Consider the following 24,062-nt stretch of genomic DNA (forward strand, 5'->3'; position numbering starts at 1 on the left):
CATTTGCTGGAAGGGGGAATAATATTGTATGGAATAAAACTTGTTCAACCTTTCTGAGTGTTGGCATTTAATGAACATTATTAAAACATAAAATAATAATTATGGATACAGGAAGAAATTAGGAGCTAAGTAGCCACTGGCACTGCCCCACTTTGCTGACCCTGCAGCAGTTTTCATCTGGAATTTATCTTCTCCTGGATGCAGAAACAGAACAGCTGTGAGGTCAGAAAGACAAAGCCCTGGAAATAGATGATGTCCTGAAATAGTTACCAAAGGAACCTGATTGTGTGATGTCTAGAATAATGTGACTGTTATTCTAAAAGCATCTGCAGTACCACAGTGTTTAAGGATGATACTTTTTTTTTAGGATTTTTTAGGATTTCTTTCTTTAATATAAACTGTTCTTATTTTACACTCTCAAATACCTTACAGTGTTACATTTCCCCTCAAAATTGATTTCAAACTACCCAATCTATCATAGTCTAGTGTGTCCCTTAAGATGTTTTAAATAGTGATACCAGGCATTTTCCAATCCGTAAAGGTTTCTCCAAAATTGAGTAAACATGTAAAAATGTCTATTAAATCTTCTCACATTTTCTCCAATTTTCAGCCAACTTCTTCGTGCATTCATGGGCATAATTTGTATAGACCTAGTTTGCTTTTAAGAGCCCTTAACCTTTTAATGATCTTTTCTCTTGTTATCTTCACAGTTTCTAATTCATCATCTGTCGTATTCTGTAATCAGATCCCTGGTTTCGAGACACAAACATTGGAATATGTATATTGTCTAACCAGTTGAAAATAGATATGCTAAATAAAACCCATTATTTCTGTAAACAATGATACATGCTATTACTTCTCACTGTCTCATTGTCACAGCTACATTACAGCCATTGTCATTCTTTTCTTGCTGTTCTATTTATACAGCTAAATGAAAACTATTATTTTAAAATATTTTGGCATTAATGTTAATTTCATGTATTTTTCATATGATTTTTTTCTAATATGATCCATAGCTTCCTGATACAATATTATTAGATTTGATGAGACATGAAAATAGTTCCCACCCTACTCCCTATTTCTGCACATCACAAAACTACAAAACTATTTGGCACAATTCTGCGTGATTGTTAGTATGGCTCAAGAACATATCAGGATTGGAATAGCAAGGGCATTGTGGAGGGCACGATGGTGGGTCACTGGCAGAACTGCACTGGGACACTGATAGTGTCTGCCCATTGTGTACTTGGCTTGATACCCTGCATCTCACTTACATGTGCACTAAAATTGTTCAATTTTTTAAAATTGTGGTTCTTTTTACCAATAGGCACAAAAGGCAGATATACCACATGAAGTGGGGTAGAAATGTAGCATTTAGGAATGGAATATTTGTATAGTTTTTGTGACCCAGGCAGTTTTTGTTGTCAACTGGCAGCAGGCATACGGAGTGTATAGGGGTTACAGGAACCCCTTGGATGTGATATTTACATTCTTGCTCACTGAAGTGTGTCATGTGAGGTCTCTAATGAAAGCCTGTATCACACTTAAGGAAAAATATTCTTAAGGTCTGTGTCTAGTGACTGGTCACCAGCAAAGAGGAAAAGCAGGTTTTCTTTCAGGCAAGATATCTGTCTGTTTACATGTAAATTAAGTACTGTATGGTTCACAACTGGCACCCATTCTCAGCTCAGACTTGTGAGTGAAGGACTGTGAAATCTTCAAACAGAGAACATTAATAGGAAAAGGTAAACAGCCAGAAATTATCCTGTTTAGGGGTAAGACAACACTTTTGAAACTGTATCTGAGGTACAGATAACCCCCTAGGTATTCCTTCAGTCTGTGAGGATAAGCTGTCAGTGGGCTTCATCTTATGAGAGGAGGTCTCAACCAAACTTGTTGAAAATGGTAGGAAAAGAATTTGGGGTGAGCTTTCTTGAAGGAGATAGGGAATGCTTTGTTAGTCAGGTTTAGTCTCTAGAGAGCATATTATGGTTTTGTTTTATATGTATACTGATTTGCTAAGAATGACGGTTGATAATTTGTTTGGCCCTTCAAATAGTCATTGGTAATGTTCCTTACAAGAGTATATCAAGCAAATGAAGTAGTCATGGGTTGTGAGGCCCTGGATTAAAAACTGTCTTAGAATCAGAAAACAATGAGGTGAGATAAATGGTCAGTTTTCACCATGGGAAAATTTAACAGCGGGGTGCCACAAGGTTCCCTATTATAAATGGTGATTTTTAATATTTCATAAGGATCTTTGGAAAAGGGGATGAATAGTAAGATAAGTCAACACCAGAAAATATTTGATGTGCAGTCAAAAAAGCAAACAAAATGTCAGGATGCATAAAGATTGGGATAGAAAATATTGATGACTATATTACAATGAATTAAATGAATTGATGATATCCTCTCTGGAGTACTGAGATTGATTCTGATTATCCAACCTCAAAAATAGATAAAGCAGAAAGGGTCCAGAGTTGGTGATGAATAAATACAGGTCCAGGAAGATTTTAGTAGGAAGAGATATTGAAAAGCCTGGGGTGGCTTAGTTCAGAGAGGAGTTAAGTAAAAAAGGCCTTGGCAGAGGTACACAAAACAAAGAATGGCAAAGAGAAGGTAAAAGAGGCCATACTATTTATTCTTTCTCATAATATACAGTCTTTAAAGGACACTAAATAAAAGTTAAAGGCAACAACTTTCAAAATGATAAAGTAAATAGGGTTTTCGCACACATGGCTATCCTGTGGAACTCATGGCAACAAGATATCATTGCTTAGTTGGAGTAAAAAAATAAACAGATGCATAATAGGAATATCACACATTCACATGCACACAGCCTTTGGGCTGTTCAAAGTCTATTGTACACCAGCTGCAGTGACACCTTAAGTACCATTTTCTAAGCCCAGGATATTGGGAGCATGGCATACTTGGGCCACAATTCCATCTGTTGTCAGAATGCCCCCTGTGATTATGGGCGTCCAGGTCGTGTGGCATAGGGTGAGTTAAGCCAGCTTTATGCAACTTGGGGAATCCTCTGTGCAAAGGAAATCCCAAGCTGGCTGTTTAAGCAAGTTTCTTCCCCCTTTGCACAGAACAAAGGAGATGATCTAGGGCCAAAGCTCTGGCCTGACATCTTTTGCCTAGAAGCTGTAGAACTGCATTAAGGGCCAGTTACTGATCTCAATTACGTATGTGTAAACTATGAATAATTTCATTTATTTCAATGATTCTGATCCTATAGGTGTCTATCTGCTTGTTGATATGGGCTATAACACCCGGAAGCTGGTCAGTTCTATCTTTGACAAACCACTTAGGGCATTTAAATATTGAAATACAAATAACCAAATAACTAATGGTATAATTATTTTAGTGAAATTAAAATGGTTGTCTTTCCCCTTGGTGTAGCCTTAAAATAGAACTAATCATTGGTTAAATTTTAATGGAACAATCAAAGAGTAGTTAATTCCACAGCATGAGGTACCCGTTGTGTGCAATTATAGGGTTAGGAATGTTCAATCTTTACAGTGACCTGATTGGCTGAATGTCCCTAGATGGTTTGTAATTTTTGTTAAATTGGCGATATTCTGTATCTGGATTTACCCAATTAGCCAAAAATAAAAGAGGGGTTAGTTGCCAGTTTTAACTTTCATATGTTGTGATCAGCATGGGTTTTTCATAACAAAAAATCAGTGTTTTGGAGGTTAATCTCTGTGATCATCATCTTATACTCACACTTATTCTTATCAGTTATATTTAGTGGCAGATTGCAAGCTTTCCTTATTATCTTGTTAAATCAGTAGGTGAAAGCCTTTCAAGGCATCTCTTTATAAACATCTTTTATTAATGTTAATATGCCAGATGGGAGAAATAAAATGGTTCTGTTCTTCATGCTGCCACTACCCACAGTTTTACCATATCATTTGCCGGTTAAGGAAAGATATGAAAATGATAGGTACAGAACTCCTGTAATAAAAGTTCAGAAAATGCTGGTCCCCCTGGCTAGAAAAATGTTTCGTCATTTGGATAAAAGGCTCAGCCGTTTCTGAAAGAGCAATGCTGATATGACTGTAGCTGAGAAGTTCAAGTTTATTCTGATCAGCACAACGAGACAATGTATCCTTATTTTGTCACATACCCTCCTTTCTGTTCAGGTCAATGCCAGTAGAAACCTCAAAGCTCAGATGCTTCTCTCATAGCATCCATTGATTCAATTTTGGGCTTTGTAGCAGGCCTCTATTCCAGAAGGTCCTCCTGAGTGCTGTTACGCCCACTGATTTTATTGGTGGAGGAGGTTGCTCAGTGCTTTGAAGAAGAGCAATTTTAGTGTAACAGACACATCCCTGTGTGAGTCAGCAGCAGGGATCTAACCTAGAATCTCAAGGCATGAGTGTCAATTGCCTGGTCTAAGACCCAGATCTCTTAGCTAAGGCTCATAAATCTCTAGTTGGCCTAACCACTACTAGAGGGGGACAAATTGCCATACCAAGCTGTCATGGCTTATATAAGAGATGCTTCTGCAAACCATCATTATACGACTAGAGCGGGGGTTCTCAAACTTCATTGCACCATGACCCCCTTCTGACAACAAAAATTACTACATGACCCCAGGAGAGGGGACCAAAGCCTGAGCCCGCCCAAGCTTCGCCACCCTGGGTGGTAGGGTGTGTGTCAAAGTCAAAGTCCAAGGAATTCAGCCCCAGGTAGGGGACCTGTAACCTGAGCCTTGCCACCCAGGGCTGAAGCCCTCAGGCTTCGGCCCTGGGCAGTGAGGCTCGGGCTTTGGCCCCAGGCACCAACATGGGCAATGGGCAATGCCAGCCCTGGCGACCCCATTTAAATGGGGTCATGAACCACCGCTTGAGAACTGCTGGACTAGACACCCCGTGCATGATTGTCCCACTGAATTTACTTAGACTGTAAGCTCTTTGGGGAAGAGACCTTCTTTTTGTGCTGTTTGTATAGTGTTTAGAAGAATGGGGTCCTAATCCCTTACTGGGGTCCAGAGACTCTATGGCAACATGGCTACTACTACCGCTAACAGCAATGGGACTACTTATATCAGTAAAAACTACTCCCACATGGGCTGATTTTGTCAATTGTACTCATGCTGAGTAACACCGTGCTCTGCAAGCAGTCCCATTCAGTGCTTTCAGTGGGGTTGCTGGACATGTAAGAGACCACTTATTGTGAGGGTGGAAAGATCAGGCCCTTAGATTCTTCCTTTTTTCTCACTATGCCATTGTCCCCTCCTCACCCTGTTGGGAAACAATGCTCAGGACATTGGTTTCCTTTAGTTAACACAGGGAGATCAGGAAATGCTTTCTATTATGATCCCAAATTCAAATGGTGACACAAGTAACAAAACCACAATCTTAGGGCTGAATAAAGTCTGTGGGCCTTTGTTTGACAATGATATAGATGCTCAGGTATTCCTTGTCAAGAGTCAACTCACCATATTTCCCTCACTTGATCAAATTTTGTTTAGACAGAATCTGATGAGTTAAGGAGACAACATTGTAAATGTACATATGCAAAGACCATAGAGAAAAGAGCTCATTTTGTGAAGGGAGTGCAGATAGTGTCTAGGGATTAGCTATTCATCTAATTTCACTATAAATCTACTTTTAATATTAAAACAACTCAGTCTCTTTATCTCTCAGTACCAGCTAGAAGGATTTCAGTTTTCTCTATCCAATGGTACTTCAGACTGCATACTGAATCTGATGTGCATGAAAATCACTTAGCATGAATATAATAGAAAATTAAAGTATTGCTGAACTATACTTAACTCCTAGAATTCAAGAAGGCAGAGTTAGGATTTGTCCATTTAAAATATATCTGCATTTTATGCATTGCAGTAAACAATTTGTATTTTGACACCACCACCATATTGTTGTTCAACTTATACTCTTACAATTTTAGGGCTGGTTTTTGGTACTCCCCTTCCCCCACCCTTTTCAGTCTGCTTTGTTATGGTGAAAGAGAGAAACTTCTAGAAGTGTTACCATGGAAGATAAATCTGTGATGTGAATAATGCTGTCATCTTCATTATGGGAGATGGGGAGGGAACTAATTCATAGGGAGCAAATCCTGGCCCAGCCCTCAGTGGTTGCAAGAAGCCACGTTTGCAAGTGAACAGATGTAGGTCTTATGGGGAAGATGGTGATGGTGCAAGATTCTGTGGGAGTCAAATCTCTTAGTGGTAAATACTTTGGAATTGGGGACTGGAGCATGGACAGCTGCCCAGAAGAGGAAAAGGGACAGATCTTGGAAGTACCACCTATTCCTTCTATGTTGACATCAGCCATTGGGGATAGATGACTCCTCTACCCCACAACATAGAGAAAGATTTTTGCTGGGGGCAGCATCCCTTCACATAGCCTCTCTACTCAAACTGGACATGGACCAGAATTTATCACTAAGCATTTTTCAGAGCAGGCCACATACCAAGTAGCAACTGTTTACGATTTTTAACTTATATATGTATGAAATCACAAATCTCGAAGACCTTTACTCTTGAATCCTAGGCACCAATTTTCCTGGTTACTACAAGTTGGTTAAAATAAGACTGCATGTCATGTAAAATACAGGGGCATAGAACTTAGAAACCTTTATAGAACTCCAGAGTATATTAGAACTCATAAGTGAGGATGAGAGAACTGTTCTGGATAAAAATACAAAGTGTCCCAAACATCTGCCCAGAACTCAGATTAAAGCAGCATGGCAGTTTTTGAGGTTCAAAAAGTCCCAGTTAACTTTTTTCATTATTGCCTATATTTGTATATCTCTGTTCTCTTGCAGGGACCAAAATCAAAATTTGTAAAATACCAAAACTAGATTATTCTTGCCATTTGATACATCTAGGTTCAGCAGTGACAAGAAATCTCATGGGAATTTCAAGCCAGTGTTTCCAATTCAAGAGGTCTGACCAGTCTAGATAATCTTCAGAATGTTTATATGATCAAGAGAATTTCTAAACTTCTAAGGTTTGCTTATTACTACTAAATTCAGTCCTTTGTTTTCAGGGGGGGTATCAAGCATTTTTAAAATAAATATATTCTGAAATACAACTACTCTGGTAGAAGCCGAGGGCTGATAGAAATATTGTCATAATCATTAAAGGATCTTCATGGTTTATTCTGGGGAAAAAAGAGGCTAAAATAATTCTTTAGGCCAATTTCTGCTAGTGATCATGTTGTCTACATATAAAACATATATAAAATTTGATCCAATGCAGTACATATGAATGGATTAATAGATTTTAAGGCCAGAAGCAACCATTATGATCACCTAGTCTGACCTCTTCCTGTATGACCAAGGTAATAGAATTTCACCAAGTGCTTTCTGCATCAAGCTCATAATATCTGGTTGAGTTAGAAAAGCGGTTCTCAAATTTCATTGCGCCATGACCTGCTTCTGGCAACTAAAATTACTACACAACCCCAGTGGGGGGGACCGAAGCCAGAGCCTGCCTGAGCCCCACCACCCCACCTGGGAGGCCAAAATCCAAGCCCCAAGGGCTTCAGCCCCAGGCATGGGCCTGTAACTTGAGCCCCGTCACCCAGGGCTTTAGCCCTCGGGCTTCGGCCCTGGGTGGTGGGGCTCAGGCTTTGGCCCCAGGCCCCAGCAAGTCTAACACCAGCCCTGGCAACCCCATTAAAATGGGGTCACAATGTCCCACAGTTTGAGAATGCCATAGCTAGAATATACCTTATAGAAAGACATCCAATTTTGTTTTAAAGACTTAATGTGATGGAGAATACACCACATCCCCTGTAAATTGTTCCAATGGATAATTAACTTCAGTGTAAAAAATATGTGCCTTATTTCTTGTCTGAACTTGTCTAGCTTCAGCTTTCAGCTATTAGATCACATTATGTCTGTGCTAGATTAAAGAGCCCTCCACTCTCAGAAATATTATCCCTATATAGGTACATATCGATTGTGATAAAGTCACTTCTTAACCTTCACTTTGGTAAGTTAAATAGTCTGAGCTTCTTTAGTCTCTCACTGTAAGGCGGGTTTATATATAGTTCTTTCTAAATGACAGCACCACAACAAGAATGAGTGTTTCTGTTTGGAACCCTCTCACTTAGGCAGACAATCCAGAATTCAGAGCCTCAGTGACATGAGTACTATGACAGTACAGATGACTTAGCGTGTTGCTGTCTGAAAAGCCCATCTTAATTAAGATAGAAATAATAAATTGCCTAAATATTGAGTACATGTATGAGAATATATTAAGTCAGTGACTAATACATGCTTTTGAAAGCCTGGATAAATGTTTAAAATATTTCTTCAATTAAAGTCAGCACAAAGATTTGAAACTATAAATAAAATGATTAGGATGGATCAGCTTTATTTGGTGTGCTAATATTTTCCTCTGTCAAGTACAATGACCTGACACCATGCATAGGGCTGTAGCTTTAGAAGACACAGACATGTAGCAGTAAGGATCAGTGATACACTGCATCAGGCAGATTTCCTCGAGACTGTGCCTGGTGAAAACTCAGGGGGGTAAAAATGTCTCCAGATAGATTAGGTCCTATAGATGTGTGAAGTACACAGGTGTATATGGTGCCCCTTGCCCGTGCATTTCATTTGGTGGCCAAAGCTCTGAGAGTATGTCAATAAAGCATAGAAGGTAGTGCGGTCTAATGGATAGAGCATTGAGAGGCCTAGTTTCTATTGCTGGCTCCGCTGCATTGGGCAAGTCATTTCACTCCATTTCTTCTTCCACACTTTGTCAGTCTTGTCTATTTAGACTATAAGCTTTACGCGTGGAACCTGGGCCTCATTAAAGTCAATGGGAGTTTTGTTGTTGACTTTTGTAGAGCCAGAATTTCATTCTGTGTGTCTTTTATGGTGTCTTAAAGAAGGGGGCCCAATCTTATTTGGGGTTTGGTAGGGCTATGGTAATATAAATAATAAACCAGTAAAAAGAAGGAAAGAATAAGAATGAGTGTCTTCTTAGTGGAAAAGGAAAGAGGTGTCCCAGGGTGGGGGAGGCCAGAAGTACTAATGAAGAAACTGTTGTTCCTCTAGGCCAGGGGTCGGCAACCTTTCAGAAGTGGTGTGCCGAGTCTTCATTTATTCATTCTAATTTAAGGTTTTGCATGCAAGTAATATATTTTAATGTTTTTAGAAGGTCTCTTTCTATAAGTCTATAATATATAACTAAACTATTGCTGTATGTAAAGTAAATAAGGTTTTTAAAATGTTTAAGAAGCTTCATTTAAAATTAAATTAAAATGCAGAGCCCCCCAGACTGGTGGCCAGGATCTGGGCAGTGTGAGTGCCACTGAAAATCAGTTCACGTGTCGCCTTTGGCATGCGTGCCATAAGTTGCCTACCCCTGCTCTAGGCAACTTCCTCTAAAATAGGTAAGATCAGCATTGCTTGGAAAGTACATGCAAGAACAGAAATGGAAACAGCTTTGTGTTTTTCAAGAGTGCACCCACTCATTGGCCTGGGACATCCAACACCTTCAAAAGCTAGGGGAGCTATCACCATGTTCCTCACACACACACAGGTGCAGGTGCAAACACAGACACCTCCCACAGCCCCTATAGGGTGTCTAGTACTGCTGGTGCTGCTATGATCCGCCCAATTTGTACACAGAGATGAATGGAATTCCATCTGTCCCTGCACAGGAACCCTCAGGCAAGGAAAGGCAACCTGGTCACTCTGCCCATGTCTTGTGCACCTGTGCAACAGGAGCCAGCCTATAGTTCATAGCATTACTTATGATGACATGGTCATACCAGTAAGATACTGTCCAAATCTTTTGAATCTTTCCCCTCCCCCCCCCCCCACAGTTTTGGTTTATACCCAGAGTTTCATTTTGAGCTTCAAATGAGCTAAGAAACTCAAAGCAAAACTCAGCTGAAACGGCCTTTGACCGGAAAGTATGCAAAGCCAGAGATATACGTGATTTCCACCCAAACCTATAACTTGGTCCAGGTTTGCATTATATTTAGCTCAGATCAAAATTGACCTGCATTGTAAAGCCTGCAGCCTTTCAGTGAATCTGGTCTGAGCTTGCTTGAGTTTCATTGTGGAAGCACTAATGATGACCTATAGCACCCATATATACTTAAAATGCTCTTCCATAGGTTTAGACAACTTATTTAATATTGCTGAGTGAGGAAATAGCAGCTATTTGGGTGTAGTTCTTTTTAATTTCATGTAGAGTTCAAGCATAGAGTAAATAAGACAAATTCACGTCTGGTATTACTCCACAGGCTTTGACTCATCATGTTCACTTTTAGGAATTACACCCATTTCTTTGTTCTGACTTCTGTCCCATGAGAAGATGCATTTCCTCATTCAAAAAATCCAGAAGGAACACAAACTTCCATCATCTCATTGTGTATAGAGCATTTCTTTGGCATGAATATGTATATGTCATGAATCATTCTAATACTGCCAGCCTGCAGGAGTCACACAGCAAGGTTGGAACAAAAGGTTGCTATGCTCCTACTACTTTGATGACTTTGAAAGGTAACCTAATTGATTTATTACTTACTTATTGATTATGGTGAAGTAATTATATTAGGTGGACATAATATACACGCGAAGCTTTGGTCTACTGAAATATTATAGCTTGGCTTGCTGCAAACACTACTCTAATTAAGGGTTTGTTAACATTTGTGTATTAAACCTAATTTTCCAGGCGTTTATAATGCAACATTCAAACCTCACTCTCTGTTGAAAGCTGGCATTCAAGATCTCAGCTAGAAAGCAATTTTCTTAAACACATTTTTTCCAAAAATATTTTGTCCATTGTGATGTTTTTATATCGAAATGCTTAAAGCTTTTCTAATACATAAAATTAATGCTCCAGTTTCTGATTTAGGTCTAAATTCAGATTGATGTCAATGGAATTCACTTTTACACCACTGTAAAATGTAATTGAGAACAAAATCTGGCCCAGTGTGTTTGCACAGCAGCTACTTTGGCACTCAAGCAGGGAATAAAACAATCCATAGAGTAGATTTGATTATGATGTATGTACTTCCCTAAAGACAAGAAAAAGTCCTACAAAATATGGCTATGTACATTTATGTGTAATGGCTTTCTAATTGCCATCCTTTTAACTTGTTCTCCTGATTCTTCCTATAAGTTAGATGTTTATTACTAGAACTTTTAGCAGTGCTTTTCCCATAGCCTGTCCCTCAGGTTAGTATTATTAACTTAAAAACAAAAGAAGAAGAAAGACAAATTATTGCTTCTTGAAAATCAAATTCAGAGAGAAAGGAAAAGACATCATCCTTTACTGTTCCCTCATGGTTGTGTGAGAGGTGTTTGTTTTCCTTGTTTATTTTTACATTACAATTTCAGGACCTGTTTTCCCTCTTTTGTTCCTGAATGAAAATTGTCAATCTTGGGAGGACCTGGCTGACATCATAGCCAAAGGGTGTAATCTACAATGCAGCTCTCCTAATCCAGACTTTATGGAGGAAAGGAAAATGCAGCAAGGTTGGATTAAGGCACAGGCACTAGAGGGCCCTTGCTCCTCAAGTCATATGACTACATCAGAAATACAGCATCATTAACATTTTTTTCTAGCCCTCATGGTTGCAAAGAAAACCAAACCTGCCTTGAAAACCTGCCTTGAAATGCTGACCCCCTTCAAAGTAATTAGCGCAGTGGTGTCTGCTTGAGTCTGCAGGCAGCCTGAAACATTAGCTCTGAGAGGTGTGAACTGCCCCATACATCTCAAAAGGATACTGACTTCAAGACCCACTAGTCAAGGGGACCAGGCCTACACCACCCCAGCAAGGACTCTGTGTAAATCGCAGGAGAAGGAAAATGTAGTAGGCCTGGCCCCTTACTTGTGTACTAGGACCTAGACCAGTCCCTGGCAGTTTAAAATGTCTTGTTTGTTTGTTAAAGGTATCATTCATCCCTCCCAGGATACTCTGTGTAAATTTCATTTTTTCTTGTATATAAATAAATGTGTCCAGTTTGTGGGTATAATGGCAACACTGCCCAGTAAAGGAGTTGAATTCAGGTACCATGCTGACTCCCAAGTTGGCAAGGGTTGGGAGCCTGTGAGAACAGCACATTCAGCATCTGCTGGAGAAAGTGTATCACTCTTGAATGACTTGCCCTAGCTAACAGTAGGAGCAGCATTGGCAGAAGGAGTCATATGCAGTCAGACCTTCAGTGTGCATGTGTACACATGTATTCATAGAATAGAATCATAGAATATCAGGGTTGGAAGGGACCTCAGGAGGTCATCTAGTCCAACCCCCTGCTCAAAGCAGGACCAATTCCCAACTAAATCATCCCAGCCAGGGCTTTGTCAAGCCGGGCCTTAAAAACCTCCAAGGAAGGAGACTCCACCACCTCCCTAGGTAACGCATTCCAGTGCTTCACCACCCTCCTAGTGAAATAGTGTTTCCTAATGTCCAACCTAGACCTCCCCCACTGCAACTTGAGACCATTGCTCCTTGTTCTGTCATCTGCCACCATTGAGAACAGCCGAGTTCCATCCTCTTTGGAACCCCCCTTCAGGTAGTTGAAGGCTGCTATCAAATCCCCCCTCATTCTTCTCTTCTGGAGACTAAACAATCCCAGTTCCCTCAGCCTCTCCTCATAAGTCATGCGCTCCAGACCCCTAATCATTTTTGTTGCCCTCCGCTGGACTCTTTCCAGTTTTTCCACATCCTTCTTGTAGTGTGGGGCCCAAAACTGGACACAGTACTCCAGATGAGGCCTCACCAATGTCGAATAAAGGGGAACAATCACGTCCCTCGATCTGCTGGCAATGCCCCTACTTATACAGCCCAAAATGCCGTTAGCCTTCTTGGCAACAAGAGCACACTGTTGACTCATATCCAGCTTCTCGTCCACTGTGACCCCTAGGTCCTTTTCTGCAGAACTGCTACCTAGCCATTCGGTCCCTAGTCTGTAGCTGTGCACGGGATTCTTCTGTCCTAAGTGCAGGACTCTGCACTTGTCCTTGTTGAATCTCATCAGGTTTCTTTTGGCCCAATCCTCTAATTTGTCTAGGTCCCTCTGTATCCGATCCCTACCCTCTAGTGTATCTACCATGCCTCCTAGTTTAGTGTCATCGGCAAACTTGCTGAGAGTGCAGTCCACACCATCCTCCAGATCATTAATAAAGATATTACACAAAACCGGCCCCAGGACCGATCCTTGGGGCACTCCGCTTGAAACTGGCTGCCAACTAGACATGGAGCCATTGATCACTACCCGTTGAGCCCGACGATCTAGCCAGCTTTCTATCCACCTTACAGTCCATTCATCCAGCCCATACTTCTTTAACTTGGCGGCAAGAATACTGTGGGAGACCGTATCAAAAACTTTGCTAAAGTCAAGGAATAACACATCCACTGCTTTCCCCTCATCCACAGAGCCAGTTATCTCATCATAGAAGGCAATTAGGTTAGTCAGGCACGACTTCCCCTTGGTGAATCCATGCTGACTGTTCCTGATCACTTTCCTCTCCTCTAAGTGTTTCATAATTGATTCCTTGAGGACCTGCTCCATGATTTTTCCAGGGACTGAGGTGAGGCTGACTGGCCTGTAGTTCCCCGTATCCTCCTTCTTCCCTTTTTTAAAGATGGGCACTACATTAGCCTTTTTCCAGTCATCCGGGACCTCCCCCGATCGCCATGAGTTTTCAAAAATAATGGCTAATGGCTCTGCAATCTCATCCGCCAACTCCTTTAGCACCCTCGGATGCAGCGCATCCGGCCCCATGGACTTATGCATGTTTTTCTAAATAGTCCCGAACCACTTCTTTCTCCACAGAGGGCTGGTCACCTTCTCCCCATATTGTGCTGCCCAGTGCAGCAGTCTGGGAGCTGACCTTGTTTGTGAAGACAGAGGCAAAAAAATCATTGAGTACATTAGCTTTTTCCACATCCTCGGTCACTAGGTTGCCTCCCTCATTCAGTAAGGGGCCCACACTTTCCTTGACTTTCTTCTTGTTGCTAACATACCTGAAGAAACCCTTCTTGTTACTCTTAACATCCCTTGCTAGCTGCAACTCCAAGTGTGATTTGGCCTTCCTGATTTCACTCCTGCATGCCTGAGCAATATTTTTATACTCCTCCCTGGTCATTTGTCCAATCTTCCACTTCTTGTAAGCTTCTTTTTTGCGTTTAAGATCAGCAAGGATTTCACTGTTTAGCCAAGCTGGTCGCCTGCCATATTTACTATTCTTTCTACACATCGGGATGGTTTGTTCCTGCAACCTCAATAAGGATTCTTTAAAATATAGCCAGCTCTCCTGGACCCCTTTGCCCTTCATGTTATTCTCCCACGGGATCCTGCCCATCTGTTCCCTGAGGGAGTCAAAGTCTGCTTTTCTGAAGTCCAGGGTCCGTATTCTGCTGCCGTATTAGAATTAAAGGTTGATGGGATCTAGTAAACCCAAATAATCAATATCCATTAATCTTTTGTTTCCTTATCCTGCTGATATAGTAGAAGAGATATATCAAGACACTGCTTTCCACATGCATTCATTAGGAATTCAAAGATTTAGTAGCTGGTGTTGATGTTAGGGTAATTAGCAGCAAAAAATTTTTTTTGGAAGAAATGTATGTTGCTATAGCAACATGTTCATCATGATCTACAGCATAAACACCCAGACTAATTTACAAGATGCCAGGTAGATATCTGGATGGCTGACTGGGGTACTCACAGACACCACCTTATTTGCTTTTATTAAGGCTTAATCATCGACAGTAAAGCTTTCAAGATATGTGTGTTATCACTGTCAATCATACAGAAAAGTGTATGCTTTTAGGGGCAAATTCACCAATGCTGCTCTGCTCCATGAGGAAAAATCCTCTTCCCAGGCAGTAATGCTGAAGCTACTGGAGCAGCAATATCCCCTGTCGACAATACGTTCTGACAACATGCTCTAAGTGAAGGAGGTCTGCTTTCTGTGGGATATTCTGAATGAGGCAGGAGCCCTGCCTTGTTCAATGAATGGAAGAGCACACTGAATGAAGTAGCCAAGGATGTCATCAGGCCATTCCCTCATTGAAAAAGTGACACACCTGCTTCAATGCATATTCTAAGGCTCTCATTCAGAGCATAAAACTGCACATGAGACAGGGCTTCAGTGGACGTGTAATATGGTTGAATCTGGTTGACAGGTAACCTTATGTTTCAGAGTAACAAGCCAAAGAATCATGTGGAGAAGCAGCTGGTAAGAGGTCAAGCATATAAGTGCTATAGCCTGATTTTCAAAGTAGAACTGTCCTTCTGCAGCTTTGCTGTAGTTTTACCATCTTAGTTCAATGTGAACAGGACTTGTGTACATATTATGAATAAAACAGACTAGAAGAAATATCTTGAGTCTTTGTGTCATTGATTTCTCCACCAGTGAGGAAATGGTCAGCTTCAGCATCCCAAACACATGCTACCACATGGCAGGAGGGACAGCACTTGCATGCTCATGCTCTATTTCCAATATTGCTCCTATTCTGTTTTCATGGTAGCTGTCACATTCCAGGGTGCAATCCAGACCAGTGAGAGGTTGTCACCACCTGCCCCATAACTCTGGATGCCTCACAATGCTTTGCTGTTGTAGCTCCCAACTTGAGCCACTCACAATCAGCCTAGCAGCATGCAGGTCACACCCTGAGTGTCTGTGGCCCAGGAGCTTTGACTGCAGCAGCCTGCCAGCAACATTCCAGTCACAGTCTGGCTTCCACCAGCCTTGGTTACTACTTGCCCCAACATACTCCCAATCCCAATTTCCCCCAAAAATTCTGACAGGGCTGGACAGTGCAGAACTGTCCAGCCCTCCCAAGGGCAGTTCAGATATTAGAGGTCTGTTGCCCCATAAGGGGTCTATTTGCAACAGTTTGCTAATTTAATTGGAATTACTCAAACAGTTCAGTTTAAACATGACACTGGATTAGTTTTGATTAAAAAATAAAACAAGTTAATTTAACTACAAAGAGAGATTTTAAGTGAATACAAGTACAAAGCATTAAAGTCAGAAATGGTGATGAGAAATAAAGATAAAACACTTTCTAGTAGCTAAAACTTAAGAAGCTAAACTTGGTTCAAGGTAAAATCCTTACCACATGTTCCCAGCAACATGGCTGGCCAAATTCTCAGGTCAGGATCCCCCCATCCTCCGTCAAAATCAAAGGGCTGGTTCCTTTGTCATCTTAGGGGTGTGTGTGTGTGTGTGTGTGTATGAGAGAGAGAGAGAGAGAGACCAACCTCGGGGTATTTTTGCCCCTCACTTTTATAGTCCAGTCACCCTTTGAAGTGGATTCTTCTGAAGATTACCCCTTAAAGCAAAGTTTATTCAAACCATAAAGAAGGTAATGCAGAGTCTGTTGGTGAAGATGGCTCCATGCTCTTTCTTCTCCCCTGTGTATGCTTAAATGCAGATTTGCCTTGTCTCCTGCCATTTCCCCCTCCTGCTGTCTCAAGGACCCTGTTTACTACTTATATATAAATTGAGGTAAACACAAATTCCTTTGTGCTGCATCCGACGAAGTGGGCATTCACCCATGAAAGCTTATGCTCCAATACATCTGTTAGTCTTAAAGGTGCCACAGGACTCTCTGTTGCTTTTTACAGATCCAGACTAACACGGCTACCCCTCTGATACTTGACAAATTCCTTTGTTTAGGATAGAACTGTTTAACAACTTTTGCCTAGTCAGGGCTGATGGGTTGGAACTTGTGCTCCCAACATCATACAGGGGCATTTCATAACATATAATGTTGCTACATACATTTCACCATGATATTATTGACCAGCAAGTTATCAGTTTTCAGATGATACCCCTCACAAGGCATACTTTGTACAAAGATGATTACAGTGGTGTGTAGGGTATGAATACGGGGTACTTTCAGTCACAGTGGTGTCCCCTGATGCCACTCTACCCTTTACTTAATAATCACTTAACACTGTAAATGTCAAGCTGTTTTCACCAACTCCATACTTTTTTGCCATCTTGTGTTATGGCTACTATGCAGTATTTCTTAAGACACACAAAACACTCTCAGATTTCATTATTAGCCTGCTGTGAGCTCAGAGTCTGATGCCAGGGTAAAATCCTGGCCTTGTTGAATTCGGGGAGTGTTTTACCATTGACTTCAGTGTGGCCAGTATTTCATCCCAAAGATGATAGTGGCTTGGTCAGGTTTCCTAGCAGAGCTTAGAAAGGGCAAAAGCAGTAACCCAACTGGAAAAGCAGTGGAGTTGGCAGGCCTGCTGTGATCAACTTACCTAACTCAGAACCATTACTATGTCTTAAACGCTTCAACCAACATATAGCACCATCCCCACCTAAGCTGTTCAAAAATTTGCCATATGCACATTTTACAGAAATCTGTAAACTGTCTTATCTCCATAGCATATGAATTTAGGCTGCCTTATGTTGGCCACAGTTTACTTTGACTGTCAATATATTGTGTAGTACGCATTGGATTCCTTTTTTTCCTGGCTATTCTGAATTAAATAAACCAAGACTCAACACATGTCTTAAAACCACAATAGTTTATTTATAAAAAGAAAGACAGCCCATCAAACTTTCCACAGGAATTCAAAAAATTCATCAGGGACTCAAAGCCTTTACTTTGTTTCCATTCATATAATTTTGGTTTTGGCTTACCACAATATTCAGTTCAAAAGAATATCCTTTGCATTTAAAGTAAACAATGATTGTTATACAAAGACTTTTAATTTTTCTTCTCCTGTCCTTTACCACTTTCTTTCCTTATTCCAATGAGCTGCACAGCTCATATTATGTCCATTTGATACAAGATACAGTATCTGCTTTTCTAATTCATCTTTTTTTCATACAAACCAGATCAAGTTATTACATTTTCAATTACTTAACCTCTAAAGTTTCCTGAATGTTCTACTTTTATTTTTTTCATGAAGCCTTAAAATTAGATAGAAAGCAGGAGAAAACAATACAGTTAAACTGAAATGTGCCCTGGTTTGAAAAAAAGAAACACAATGAATACAGATAATAGGAAATAGAAAAACCTTTGCTTCTGGATCCCTGGTTCTGATCCAAGGCAAAGTCACATTCATGAAAGTGTGTTTGATGGGCTTAGCCTAATTAATAGTAGAATTTTGTCCATAACACAAAAACCACTGTATAATCTGGGAACATTATACTTAGTTCTCATTTAGCACTTCACAAACATTGGGTCAATTTCATGCCTGGGGTAAATCCATTGAAACCCATAAATTTGGCCAAATGTATAATTAATTGGCAAGTATACAAGTGTTTGGCAAGAATATATATATATTCAAGAAACAGTATGCAGCACTGCTATGCATGTGATAAATTGCAGAATTATGTGACAAATTGCCTTTATCGGGGACTTTTATTATGCCAATAACATATTTTAAAAGTTTTTGAAATAAACTTGCTCTAAAATGTATGGCTTCTGGAGAATTCTTGACAGAGTGGTCTGATACAAAGGTATTATTGGCTTTTGGGTTGACTTGCTTAACTCAGTCATGGCTTTGCCATTCACATGTAGTGTGGTCATTGCATACTCAGTCTGATAGAACATTTATACCACACTATCATGTGTGCAGGTCTGTCTCTAGATCTAGCTACACAGTTAGTGCCTGATCCAATTCCCATAAAAGTCAATAAAAAGACTTCATGTATGGCCCCTGGCATCCAGCTCTGTCCCACCATTGCAGAGTGGACCCACATTGCTTCTGCTGCCAAGTAGCCCTCCACGACTGCAAAAGAGGGGGCTGAATAAATGAGCCCAGAGCCATTGGCCCACACAAAGCTGTGATGATTTTGGGAATCTGCCTGTACAATTAATGAATTCTGTGTGAGATTATGAACTCTCTGGATGTATTTTTACTAATCATAGAATCATAGAATATCAGGGTTGGAAGGGACCTCAAGAGGTCATCTAGTCCAACCCCCTGCTCAAAGCAGGACCAATTCCCAACTAAATCATCCCAGCCAGGGCTTTGTCAAGCCGGGCCTTAAAAAGCTCCAAGGAAGGAGACTCCACCACCTCTCTAGGTAACGCATTCCAGTGCTTCACCACCCTCCTAGTGAAATAGTGTTTCCTAATATCCAACCTGGACCTCCCCCACTGCAACTTGAGACCATTGCTCCTTGTTCTGTCATCTGCCACCACTGAGAACAGCCGAGCTCCATCCTCTTTGGAACCCCCCTTCAGGTAGTTGAAGGCTGCTATCAAATCCCCCCTCATTCTTCTCTTCTGGAGACTAAACAATCCCAGTTCCCTCAGCCTCTCCTCATAAGTCATGTGCTCCAGACCCCTAATCATTTTTGTTGCCCTCCGCTGGACTCTTTCCAATTTTTCCACATCCTTCTTGTAGTGTGGGGCCCAAAACTGGACACAGTATTCCAGATGAGGCCTCATCAATGTCAAATAAAGGGGAACGATCACGTCCCTTGATCTGCTGGCAATGCCCCTACTTATACAGCCCAAAATGCCGTTAGCCTTCTTGGCAACAAGAGCACACTGTTGACTCATATCCAGCTTCTCATCCACTGTGACCCCTAGGTCCTTTTCTGCAGAACTGCTACCTAGCCATTCGGTCCCTAGTCTGTAGCAGTGCATGGGATTCTTCCGTCCTAAGTGCAGGACTCTGCACTTATCCTTGTTGAACCTCATCAGGTTTTTTTTGGCCCAATCCTCTAATTTGTCTAGGTCCCTCTGTATCCGATCCCTACCCTCTAGTGTATCTACCACGCCTCCTAGTTTAGTGTCATCTGCAAACTTGCTGAGAGTGCAGTCCACACCATACTCCAGATCATTAATAAAGATATTAAACAAAACCGGCCCCAGGACCGACCCTTGGGGCACTCCGCTTGAAACCGGCTGCCAACTAGACATGGAGCCATTGATCACTACCCGTTGAGCCCGACGATCTAGCCAGCTTTCTATCCACCTTACAGTCCATTCATCCAGCCCATACTTCTTTAACTTGGCGGCAAGAATACTGTGGGAGACTGTATCAAAAGCTTTGCTAAAGTCAAGGAATAACACATCCACTGCTTTCCCCTCATCCACAGAGCCAGTTATCTCATCATAGAAGGCAATTAAGTTAGTCAGGCACGACTTGCCCTTGGTGAATCCATGCTGACTGTTCCTGATCACTTTCCTCTCCTCTAAGTGTTTCATAATTGATTCCTTGAGGACCTGTTCCATGATTTTTCCAGGGACTGAGGTGAGGCTGACTGGCCTGTAGTTCCCCGTATCCTCCTTCTTCCCTTTTTTAAAGATGGGCACTACATTAGCCTTTTTCCAGTCATCTGGGACCTCCCCCGATCGCCATGAGTTTTCAAAAATAATGGCTAATGGCTCTGCAATCTCATCTGCCAACTCCTTTAGCACCCTCGGATGCAGCGCATCCGGCCCCATGGACTTGTGCACGTCCAGTTTTTCTAAATAGTCCCGAACCACTTCTTTCTCCACATAGGGCTGGTCACCTTCTCCCCATATTGTGCTGCCCAGTGCAGCAGTCTGGGAGCTGACCTTGTTCGTGAAGACAGAGGCAAAAAAAGCATTGAGTACATTAGCTTTTTCCACATCCTCGGTCACTAGGTTGCCTCCTTCATTCAGTAAGGGGCCCACACTTTCCTTGACTTTCTTCTTGTTGCTAACATACCTGAAGAAACCCTTCTTGTTACTCTTAACATCTCTTGCTAGCTGCAACTCCAAGTGTGATTTGGCCTTCCTGATTTCATTCCTGCATGCCTGAGCAATAGTTTTATACTCCTCCCTGGTCATTTGTCCAATCTTCCACTTCTTATAAGCTTCTTTTTTGCATTTAAGATCAGCAAGGATTTCACTGTTTAGCCAAGCTGGTCGCCTGCCATATTTACTATTCTTTCTACACATCGGGATGGTTTGTTCCTGCAACCGGAATAAGGATTCTTTAAAATATAGCCAGCTCTCCTGGACCCCTTTGCCCTTCATGTTATTCTCCCAGGGGATCCTGCCCATCTGTTCCCTGAGGGAGTCAAAGTCTGCTTTTCTGAAGTCCAGGGTCCGTATTCTGCTGCTCTCCTTTCTTCCTTGTGTCAGGATCCTGAACTCGACCATCTCATGGTCACTGCCTCCCAGGTTCCCATCCACTTTTGCTTCCCCTACTAATTCTTCCCTGTTTGTGAGCAGCAGGTCAAGAAAAGCTCTGCCCCTAGTTGGTTCCTCCAGCACTTGCACCAGGAAATTGTCCCCTACACTTTCCAAAAACTTCCTGGATTGTCTGTGCACCGCTGTATTGCTCTCCCAGCAGATATCAGGGTGATTAAAGTCTCCCATGAGAACCAGGGCCTGCGATCTAGCAACTTCTGCTAGTTGCCAGAAGAAAGCCTCATCCACCTCATCCCTCTGGTCTGGTGGTCTATAGCAGACTCCAACCACGACATCACCCTTGTTGCTCACACTTCTCAACTTTATCCAAAGACTCTCAGGTTTTTCTGCAGTTTCATACCGGAGCTCTGAGCAGTCATACTCCTCTCTTACATACAACGCAACTCCCCCACCTTTTCTGCCCTGCCTGTCCTTCCTGAACAGTTTATATCCATCCATGACAGTACTCCAGTCATGTGAGTTATCCCACCAAGTCTCTGTTATTCCAATCGCATCATAGTTCCCTGACTGTGCCAGGACTTCCAGTTCTCCCTGCTTGTTTCCCAGGCTTCTTGCATTTGTGTATAGGCACTTAAGATAACTCATTGATCGTCCCTCTTTCTCAGCATGAGACAGGAGTCCTCCCCTCTTGCGCTCTCCTGCTTGTGCTTCCTCCCAGAATCCCATTTCCCCACTTACCTCAGGGCTTTGGTCTCCTTCCCCCGGTGAACCTAGTTTAAAGCCCTCCTCACTAGGTTAGCCAGCCTGCTGGCGAAGATGCTCTTCCCTCTCTTCGTTAGGTGGAGCCCGTCTCTGCCTAGCACTCCTCCTTCTTGGAACACCATCCCATGGTCGAAGAATCCAAAGCCTTCTCTCCGACACCACCTGCGTAGCCATTCATTGACTTCCACGATTCGACGGTCTCTACCCAGGCCTTTTCCTTGCACAGGGAGGATGGACGAGAACACCACTTGCGCCTCAAACTCCTTTATCCTTCTTCCCAGAGCCACGTAGTCTGCAGTGATCCGCTCAAGGTCATTCTTGGCAGTATCATTGGTGCCCACGTGGAGAAGCAGGAAGGGGTAGCGATCCGAGGGCTTGATGAGTCTCGGCAGTCTCTCCGTCACATCGTGTATCCTAGCTCCTGGCAAGCAGCAGACCTCTCGGTTTTCCCGGTCGGGGCGGCAGATAGATGACTCAGTCCCCCTGAGGAGGGAGTCCCCGACCACCACCACCCTCCTCCTCCTCTTGGGAGTGGTGGTCGTGGAACTCCCATCCCTAGGACAGTGCATCTTTTGCCTTCCAATCGGTGGAGTCTCCTTCTGCTCCCTTCCCTCCCCCAGTCACCTACTGGGACTGATAAGGAGGTCACTTGATAGAGGGTCTGGAAGTTTACAAATGGTCAGGAGCTGATCTGTTCAGGCTCTTTGGCCATTTTCACCTGCTCAAGTTGAGAGGAGTTGCATGTACGAATCTGATGAGGCAGGAGGGAACACTCCTTCATGAAGACGGATGGGCTCCCAAGGATACCCAAGACAAGGGTGAGATAAAGAGGGGCATTGCATTTTGGATGTTTGTTGTTTTCTAAATGAGCTGTACTTTCTTGTTCCTTATCTGTAAAGGAAAAGAGCAATGGTGTTCAAATTCTGTGCAAATCCTCTCAATATGTGTGTTTCACACTTTACACCTGGCACATGCCCTTGAGAGAGTTAATGTGTAATCCAGAAAGCTCACACCTGTGGTGGGATTCTGGAAGAAGGTGTGTTTAAGCTAGTGGGCTATCTTGGGGGCCAGCACTGGTATTGGGGACCTAAGGCAGGCAGGCTGGGGGGCTCCATTTCTGTAAGGGGTACCAGAGAGAGTCAGTGACCAGGAAATGTGCCCGAGAGGCAAAGGAAGGATCTCGTGTGCTCTTAGGGTAGAATTCATACTGGCACAATTTAAGAACTGTGCTGGGGCTACATGCGTAATGGCTTTGCCACGAGCCTTGAGTAAGAGGCAGTGAATAGATGCACTGCCCCAAAAGCAGACCAGGAACCAAACAAATTGACTCACAATCTGGCTCCTGGTTCCCCCTTTGCTTGAGTGGGATATTGAGGGGAAGTCATCTGTGCCAGCCCTATATGTGCTAAATTGCTTCCTATTCTTGGCTGACTCAACTGACCTGGCCAGTGTTTAGGAAGCAGAGCCAATGTGCCACTCATTTCCCAGCCCAATATGCTGACTCCTTGTCTGCCCTTGGGCAGAAGAAGTAGTAGCCACAGAGGCTGTGCCTCCCCCCCACCCCCACTGCTAATCATGATACCGGTAAGCAGTGTAGAAGAGTAAGGGTGCATAGCATCTCCCCTTACTCTCCTGCATGGTTGCAAAGGGCAAGTGACAGTCTCATGCTAAATACCAACAATTTTCTAAATTCTATTTACACAATACATTTTATGTGCAATAAGGCATTAAAAAGCAGAGTCCAGTTCTCAACTTTGTGCTTTGTTCTTTTTCTCCAACTAGCTAATTATTAAAATGTTTATCTGTAAAGAGACAAAAACTTCCTGACTCAATCACAGCTTATCTTTTTCTACTTGCTGACTGAAGCTTTAATTCCATGTTTGTGGTGTTTGCAGGTATAACTATTCACCTACAGTAAGTACAGATTGTGATACTGTAAAATAATTTGAAAAGTAATAACAGAGTAGAAAGATTGCAAGTTATTTAGGGCAGGTAACACCTCTTTATACTTGTCTGTAAAGTACCTAGCTGACTCTGGAGCACCACAAATAAAATTAAAGATGATAATAATAATATCAATAATTTAATAAAAGTTTCCTTATGCATAGACATTGATATTTTGAATTTAGAAAGGAAGCAAGAATACATTCTTCTGCAGTTTGCACTTATATTATTTTCTATGTGCAGTCCTATTTTTGACAATAAAGTACCTTTAATCAGTGTGTCCAT

Source organism: Terrapene carolina, unplaced genomic scaffold (assembly GCF_002925995.2).
Source record: "Terrapene carolina triunguis isolate 2854851 unplaced genomic scaffold, T_m_triunguis-2.0 Scaffold69, whole genome shotgun sequence".
Lineage (NCBI taxonomy): Eukaryota > Metazoa > Chordata > Testudines > Emydidae > Terrapene > Terrapene triunguis.